General features: G+C 29.9%; 1 long non-coding RNA gene across 1 annotated transcript; it reads right to left on the bottom strand.

Moving 5' to 3' along the window:
* Nucleotides 1-1,956: 1,956 nt before the first annotated feature.
* LOC126725087 (uncharacterized) lies at nucleotides 1,957-4,783 on the bottom strand. Its single transcript, XR_007655315.1, has 2 exons — nucleotides 4,482-4,783; nucleotides 1,957-2,309 (listed from the first exon to the last, which is right to left on the bottom strand). It is a non-coding gene; the product is annotated as an uncharacterized LOC126725087 (long non-coding RNA).
* Nucleotides 4,784-9,820: the final 5,037 nt, after the last annotated feature.

Here is a 9,820-nt window from a genome sequence, read left to right as displayed (position 1 = left end):
CTCGTGGTTTTAAAATGACCCTGTTCTTTTTTCGTACTGCTCTATCAGAAAAATTTGGCCTATTTGTGCCCCCCAAGTTTTCAGTTCATAAAACTTACTTGAAGGAAGTAGTTAAATGCAACATTTGATGGTGGAGATCTAATCATCTATGACGGAAGTAGAAGGGTACAATAAGTGCTCAATTGGAAATTACCTTCTTTATATGAATGGCGGGTACATTCATCAACAGGTGTAAGCTGTTTACACCTATCCAAACATTAAAAGGTGCAAGCTGTTTACAATTTGATGGAACTTATAATATGTGTAAGCTGAATGGAGAATACATGCGTCTTCAGTCCCTAGAAGTCAGGATAAGTTTTAGGTAGATTGTATTGGGATCCAAACTCTCTCCAATCAGTTGAAAACTGTTTACAGGAATTTTTTTCTTTCTTCTTCTTCTTCATTATTAGGGTAAATGACATCACACCCCCAAATGATCAAAATAATTAACACTGCCCCAAAGAAATTTAAAAAAGAGGGTGACAATGTCAATTGCATTATTTGTTTAGTATAGCAATTCTTCTTCTTCTTCAATGACATCATACCCCCAAATGATCAAAAATAATTAAACCTACCCCCAAATTAATTCAAAAAAGAGGGTGGGGTTTCAATTATTTTTATCATTTGGGGGTATGATGTCATTTCTTGAAAGTTGGATATAGCAAGTTTAATTTCACTACACCTCAGATGTATCAGTGTAACTTACCCTTATTATTATCATTTTTACAGGAAAAGTTTAACTTATACCAAAATACCTCCAAACTTATTATTTAGTATAAAACCTAAGACATAAGCAGAAAAACCATAAAAATGTGCTTGACTAAAACGAAGCTTCCATACTAGAATTACAAATTAAAATGTAGATAAAATCTTTTTGTCTAGGGTAATGAGTTGAGACTTGACTACTTTCTAAGCCACCTAAAAATAGAAATGTGATAGAAACAGGGTGATCAGCCCCATACTCTCTATATTATTGAAATATGTGCAAATTTATACAGTGCAGTGATCTACCCATGTAAGGTGTTAGGATAATTCAGCTGATGGAAATATTATGCTTCCTAAGACAGATTTTATAAACCTACAACTCTTCCAATTGAATATTCCTTTTTTTACATATTTTTTTTTGGTAGAAACAAGAATTTCTGCAATTTCAGTGTCCCTTGTTAGCTCACTTATTAGTCTCTGTTACTTAGGCTGCAAACATCAGGTTGTACTGAACCACCCTAGCTGTTTACCCACTAGGTAGACTAAGCTGTTTATCCACTAGGTAGACTAAGGATGAACTTTACAGACCTAGTGTCAGGCCTAAATGCTACAAAATTAACTGACTTTAACTTTACCTAAGGCCATGTGTATCCCAAGCTAACCCCTGCATGCACACTAATGCAGTATGTTTTTATTTTTGTGGAACATATTATATGGTAATAAATTTGAAATAAGGTTACCATATCACATTACATGCTTTATAATTGTTTGTTACATAAACAAAGATCAGACACTCATAAGACATACAATTATCAAAGCTTTTTGATGATCCCTTTCTGTCTGCGTCCTTTCACAGCTATAAAAATGTGTGATTTTGATAGCATAGTAGAGATTTAAATTTAACACTACAGATGGTAATAGTTTTTTTTTTTTTTTTTTTAGAAACACACACACATATATAGGGGAAGGGGGATGAGATAGGGGAGATTATATATATATATATATATATATATAAATATGGGAGTTTTTCTTATTAATTGCAAAACTTTGCTATAAAATTGATAATAGGTGAATTTTATTATATTAAAGATTGTCAAGGTGCCTAAATTAACATAAACTAGCTTTTTAACCCGCACTATGTGCGGGAACCTTTTTATTTACATTTATTAGAAAAGAATTTTTTTAATAATATTTAAATACACTTTTACCACGTACTAAACACCCAACACATATCTCCATTTATAAATCTAAATACAAACACCATAGGCAAATACCAAAAACGAATTTAACCCAAATCTAATACAAATACTCAAAACAAAATTTATTTTAAACCCATTAAAACCAAATCTAAGTCAAATATCTAAATCTAAAACAATCCAACCAAGTGCATTTGAAGATGCTAATTCAGCATCAGCTCATTTCATATCTCAGTTGTTCTTTTTGTTCTTGCTCCCTTCCAATCAGTCAAATATCGTTTCCCCTTTTTATTTTCCGCCTATCATGTCCCTTTTGTGAGGAATAAATATAGACCTTTGTAGATTCCGTTTAACCCCAACATTTATATACTGCACAAAGTAAATGTATCTTAGAAGCTTGATAAGAAACTTCAAAAAAAAAAAAAAATCATAAATACATATAAACCACAAATTTTCTCATTAATTTTAGACACATATTCTCCATACTCTATCCATTCAATAGATGGTTATGTATGAGGATACAATGAACTTAAGACACTCATTTATGTTTTTTGTAGGTATACTATCTATCAAATACAATGAAAGAGAAAGCAAAATTAAACAAAAAACCAATTCTAGAGAACAAACAACATTGATTATTAAGCATATAACATGGGGAAAAAAATTAATTATGAAAAAATATGTAAAGGTGGTGATTATAGGTATAGAATCAAAGAATTATAAATAATTTCTCTTAGTATGGTACTACAATTTTCACTTATTGCTTAAACCTACTACTATCATAATCTAATAATATAAACATGATATGATAAAACTTCTAAGATAACTCTATAAAATAGCTAAACAAAATCATAATATCATAAAATTTTTAGTAATAAGTTAGTCTCATTCCTCTTCAAAGATTTTTCTTATTCAAAGTTAGGATTCTAATCACACCATTCAATCCATTATATAATTCAGTCTTTGATATATGTTGGTTCAACCTCACCCACATAAATAGATTTCCTTCTATACATGTGTATGCACCAACATGTAATTGTTGAAATAGTCAACCACCATAAACCAAAGTATGTCTCTCATCTTCACATTCGCTATAACCATTCTATCATCCATATTTAACTAAAGAGAAAAATTACATTAAATGTCAATTTATAAATTAAAAAAATACGTATAGTATGAAAATCTATTGAAACATGGTTTAGTCAAACTTAAAACTATACATATGTATTTGTTTTGTAGGAAAAAATGCTAGAGACCACAAACCATATATATAAAACTCGGTTTGGACTTAAATTTAGTAGTTATAGAAATATGACTAATAGAAACTCAAATTTCGCAAAACTAAGACTATATGTAATCTTAGAGGCAGACTGCATTGTAAAACTATACAAACACAAATAAGCCAAATTTGCTACAAAGCATAGCCTAAAAAAGAAGAAAAAAGAGAACTCTAACAATCTATTTGGCTGCTGGGAAAAGGTGGGAAAAAAATTAATGAAATCATAACAATTTTACAGGTCAATTTGCTTTGAGAACAAAACAGCACTAATGAGTTAATTGTGTTTTAGAATGAAAGAAAAGTTCTTTTCTTCATATTAAAAATTTTGCAGTAATTTTTTCTGCATAAGTATTGGATTTATTCATGTGTGCCGTGATTAATACATGTGATATATTGTTTTTTATTGAATTAGAACTTGATTCATAAACGGTCATGATTATCTTATCTTTGTCATGGTGCTGCATGTCCATATCATTGACTTGGATAAACATATAAAAGTTGATGCGCTCATACCATAAGAGCGTCTAAATCAATAATCTTTATCAATGCTGAAAAACAGAGAAATCCTTAAAATTTACACGGTAACCTTCCCAAAGGAACAACATGCCCATATATATATATATATATATAAATGGATTCCAAAAACGTTAATCAAAACAAATCCAAACTTAAAACTAATCAACCAAAACTAAGTCATTCTCCGCAAGTTATTTGTCTGCTAGTGATTTCAATCAACATTCCTATTTAATTGTTCCTATTCCCAGAACAAACTAATTGAAAAAAAAATAATAATAAAATTGACAAATTGACAATCAAAATCAAATTAAAAAAAAAAAAATCAAACTTCTTCAATCTCCGACTCGCTGTTTTTCTGTCCTCTAAATGGTATCTAAGAGTGTAGTTTAAGGGGAAAAAGAAAAAAAGGAAGACATATATTGAATCAAAATCAATTCAATTAAATACCCAAACCTAATACTAAATCAACTCAAACGTTTAAAGCAATATTTAAAAAAAAAAAAATTTACTGATAAAGATTTCTGCTCTTTCCGAATAAGAACTCTTGTTCTCTCTTATTTCTCTGTTTTTGCCCTCTCCAGACCTAAATCATATATAACCCCAAATTTCAAAAAATAAAATCAAAACCTAATGTAACCCAAATACCTAAATTAAAATCAATCCAACCAAATTTCTCAAAACTAATTCATATTTCATACCCATACCCAGATCTAAGAAACAATGAAAAAAAAAAAAGAAAAACTTACCGGTGGTAGTTCTCTCAACATCTGTCTTCTTCTCATCTCTGAATCGCAAGGTTTATTTTTCCCTCCTTCTCTATCTTTGTATCGTAAGCATCGGTGTTAAGAAAATCAAGAGGAAGCGAAAGGAGAGAGTATCCGAAAGAGGAGAAACGGAAGTTAGAGCGTTTTAGGGTATGCTTTTTTTTTTTTTAATAGGCGGCTTGGTGTTTTTATAGATACACGTTTGATGAAAGACCACGTTGGCCTCAATTATGCTTTCTTAACTTCTTTATCAAAAAAATAATCCATATAACTTGTATTATCAACCTTGCATTATTATTTAAGAAGTCCCAACCCATGACAGTGGAAGACTTCGCGTCCATGGTTGGTGTCCATCCACCCCTATGAGAATTTCTTTTTGCTAAATATTAAAAAAAAAAAAAAAAAAAAGTGGAAGAAGATAAGTCATTTAATTTTCTCTTTCTTTTGGCCCAATAGGAAACCCAACATTGAAAAGAAAATGCTGTAGCTAGCTTCAATAAGTAGGAAGATATATATACATTATACTTATGAAAATTCCCCTTACTTAAGGGGAACACTAACACTATATCCAATGACCATTGTTACTTGTCAAAATTTTCTTATATCATCCCAATTATAGTCAATATTTTCATCAAACTAAGAAACAATTCATCCAGATATGGACTCTGATTTTTTGATAGGTTTACATAAAGTCCCAAATTATATTCAACATTCTTAAATATTTGAACTAATTCCTAAACAAGCAAGTGGTCCTTTCTTCTAGTGCCTTAACAATGTCAAAGATCTACTGCATTATATTTGATAACTATTTTAAATTAATAACTGTAGATGACTTCTTGGAATATCAAGATTTTGAGTTGAAATTTACACGCAAGGAACAAATCTTGGATATTGCTACAAGAGTTTAAAATATAAGAAAAGGGAATAAAACCTTCTTCTTTTTTTGAGAATCGAATTAAACCTTTAGTTAAGAAGGTTAATTAACAAGGATTATATCAATAGTTGTTACTTGTTAGTTTGTTACAATTGAACCAAAAAAAAAAAATATTATGTTGCTAGGATAAGCGTAGAAAAACCATATTTAATTAATCGAACTAATCCTTTTTCAGGCGTATAAACTCATTGACAACACTCCATAAACGAATGAGATCTAGTTTTAGATTGATATGATATCAACCTTTTTTTCTTTAGTCTTCTTTCCATTTAAATTTTCGTGTCTCAACAAAATTTTTATTTATATTTTTCTTGCTCTCACCACTTGTTAAAACACATGCCTAAAGAAATTTTTTCTTTCTTTCTTTATTTTATTATTATTATTTTTTTATTGTTTTCCCCCTTCAAGAATCAAACTTTTTTTTCCACGCAGAAAAGACTGAGTTTCACTTTCACCACATATGGTACTAGAGGGTTTCCTTACACTTTATCTTTGCGGTCAAATAGAACAAAATGTCATTACATTTAAAAGTACAATGAACTATATAGCAATAAGGTAAATGAATTGAAAGGTCAAGAGTGCATATAATCTTTCAGGTTCGAAATTAGTAAGAAGTGCTGGGCGATTGTTATTACTATTTTTGGTGTTGTTATATATGTAGTTGTATATTAGAGATGACCATACTTAATCAGTAAAAATGAGTCTGTGATCATAATGGATTAGTTGCCATTTGGAATGGATAATTATGGTAATTGTTGTTAGCTTGAGTTGGTAAGGATTGATGTTGCAAAGTTGTAAATGACATACAGGTGTAGAAATTACGTAATAATACGTCACAAGGCTATATATATATATATATATATATTCCTTATCATTAGTTTAAATACTAAATTTAGGAAGAAAAAAAAAAACAATAATGAAAACGTGGTTTTGTGAAGACTTTTTGTCAGCTATTGGCAGGAATAATCACAGTACTTTACAAACAAACCATCAATTAAAATTATATAACTAAGTGTGACAAAAAAGAATCTGTACATATATACTAGCTAGTAGGGGTTCTAAATAGTTGAACTAGGGTTTGAAAAAGGTTTAATGGAAAAAGTTATAAATAAAGGTCTGAAAACAGAAAATTTATTAGTATTAAACTATAGGGTAAATTCCATGCATACTCCCTAAGATTTGGGCTAATGTCATCTAGGTCCAAGACTTTTCAAACTAATCAATTTGGTCCCTAAATCTAATTTAGTCTATAAAACAATTGAGAAAAAATAACCAACTATTTAGGGAGCTTTAGGAACCAAATTGACTAATTTTAAAAAGTCTTAAACCTAATTGGTATTAATCCAAACTTCAAGGTATGTTAATGGAATTTACCATAAACTATGTAACATACTTTAACAAGAAAGAATGTCTAAATAATTTTAGACACAACAAAATAGAAGAATGAAAATGTCTAACCTAGGAGTTACAAATACCAACAAACCATTATCATCTAAGCCCCTGTTTTCAATTAGTAAAGATGACTATGATCATGTCTATGTAAAATGTTCATAACTAACTATAATATTTTCTATTAAATGATATCACGTCATCGGTATCATTAAAAAAAAAAAAAAAATGTTTTTCTAACTTATACAGTGTAGTTAACTCGTGAAATCAGAACAATTGGCATAATATATTTGTTGCATTTATGATTTTCAAGCATGAAACAGAAGTTTCTAACCTACATTGGGAAGATCACAACCATGCCTTCTGTCTCCCCCAACATCAAAACAACAGCTCAAATCCTTCAATGTCACGCACTAACATGTGCATACTATTTATGTAGTCAACTTGTCCTGCATGAGCGATTACTATGTTATAAATTTTAATAACAATATTTAAAACTATAGGGTAAAAATTTTAATAACAATAAATTTTACTATGTCATAAATTCTAACAGTATTAAACTATAGGGTAAATTCCTTCAATGTCCTGCATCTTGCTTCTCATCATTATGTTATAAAAGAGTTTTGTAGTCATTATATGCCTTAATATCCTCAGTTTTAGTGTGATATGATATATCATTGAAAACCTAATCTATCTGACCAACCATGAAAGAAGAGCATAAGGAATATGTAGAATTTGTAAAAGCTGGAATGTTGAGCCAGGCACAACAATTGTGTTGGATTTTTTCCATAGCATAATTACTATTTTTAAGAGTAATAATTCAAGTAACACGTTGTAATTCTTTAACCGATACTTTGCAATTTCTCTCATATTTGGAATAGAAAGTTTTGTGAAAAACCAAGTAATAAATTTTATTTTCATTTTATTCTATTATTATTGCACTTATTGTCTTTCTTATCAAATTTCCAACGCAAAAATTTTATCAGAATTTAATTCAATTCTCCCCAAATAACAATATTTAATAATTTTGATTTCCATTTTAATAAATTCTAATTCTAAAAATGTATCGTAATTTGGGTTCATTTCGGATTTTCCTCTTTTTCGAAACATTATCCAGTGGTAAAGGCAATAGAGTGGTTGATTAGATTAGAGGAATATTAACAGTAATTTCCCTGTAATTTCGATAGCCATAGCCGGGTGTTTAAATCCCCTTCCTTGTTTATTGAATTGTAATAAATCTAACGGTAGAAATACTCTAATGGCCATGTCATCAACCTTCTACAAATAAGTGATCTATTAGCTTCAGTTATCTCCAACCATGTCAATATATGTTTTTTACCCTTATAGAGAACTTATTATTGTTGAATGTTGAAGTTTATTTAGTCTAATTTTTCACACCACAATATCCTCATTTTCCTATAATTGAAACTAACTTAAGAATGAATTATAGGATAATGCTTATTTTGAAATTATACTAAGCACATTGTATCGTACATAAAGTACTTGTTTATATATTTGTACACATCTAACACAACCGGCTTTCGATACAGATTGGGACTCCGCTTTGTATTCCTCAGAGGGATTTTATTCATATAGGGCGAGTTTTGAAAATAACCATAAAGCTGTTGATTTTGCAAAATTTAGCAGACTGAAAGTTGCAATTAAGGTATGTGTTTGAAACTTTGATTCTGTACTAAAATGGCATTAGTGATAATGTATTATTAGTTTCATTAAAATTATACATGAAGAAAGTGTTGTTTATTAGTATTATTAAATGAAAGCTCATTGGCCAAAGTTATCCAAATATAGGCAGACATAAAATGTTATAATTGACAATTTTTGTACTCGATAGTCACTCCTTTGCTTGGTATTGTTGTCATGTTTCCTTACTGAGATTACTCCATATTCAGGATCCCTTATCTATTTTCCTGGTTCTGCATACTGTTATTTCTCCATGAGCTTTCCTCCCCCCCCCCCCCTGCCCCCCGCAGGCGGAATACGCTTCCACGTGCTTGATGTAATGATGAGTTTGGAGTTTTTCTTTTTAGATTTTAAAAGGTTTTCGCTATCAACTCCTTGAGCACCTGTATATAGGTGCTGATATATGGGTGACTCTATTGATTGGTTCTGGGTGACATTTAATAAATGGATTAGGAACAATTATAAACATTTATGAAGAAATGAATTATTACCAGGAATATGCTATCAATTATCAAATAATGAAATGGGTAAAATGATTAGCATATCCTTTAGGTTGCATTTGTAGTTTCGATATCTGGATTTAAAATCAAGGAATTCCAATAATAATTACTAGTATAGATTGCTTGATATTAATTTAACAACACATGATGATGCTTATTTGAATAGAATTTACATTACTACACATGATGAAATGGCAATTAATGGAATGCATTTTCTTTCTTCATTTAAAATTGTTTGGATACATGCGTCGTTGGATTATGTTATCATTGTTCATGTCCATGGACAGGAAATTGTCTTCGTATATACTCTAAAGGATTCTTTGATTCTATCTCAGGTACTTGGATCATAACCAGTTTACAGGGAGATTTGACTTAGACTTCTATAAACACCCTTTCTTGAAAGAATTGTGAGTATTCTTTACCACTCAGATGTACGAAAGTTGTCAATTCCTGACCTTGAGCATTGAATTGGGTATTCTATTGTTAATTAATTGTTTTTAACAGGTATATTGAGGGTAGAATTTTTGTGTTCTGTTTGATAGAATTTTACTGATGGACTTAGTAGAATATTTGATTTTTTTCCCTTTGGCTACTCATAATTTGTGTCATGCTCACAATGATAAAATTAATATGATCTTTCTCTGTTTGAAGTTTTGTAGAAATAACATTAATTACATAAGAATTGAAGGAAAAGGAATGCCAGAGTTGGAGGCTATTATTTACATTTTGTTTTTTGGCGTCCCTTTTACAATTACATTATGTTTTAACCACAATAGGTGTGAGTGCTTCTACCAGAG

The sequence above is a fragment of the Quercus robur genome, chromosome 5 (assembly GCF_932294415.1).
Source record: "Quercus robur chromosome 5, dhQueRobu3.1, whole genome shotgun sequence".
Classification (NCBI taxonomy): Eukaryota; Viridiplantae; Streptophyta; class Magnoliopsida; order Fagales; family Fagaceae; genus Quercus; species Quercus robur.
The sequence above is the reverse complement of the archived record's forward strand: the minus strand, read 5'-3'. Positions and strand labels throughout refer to the sequence as shown.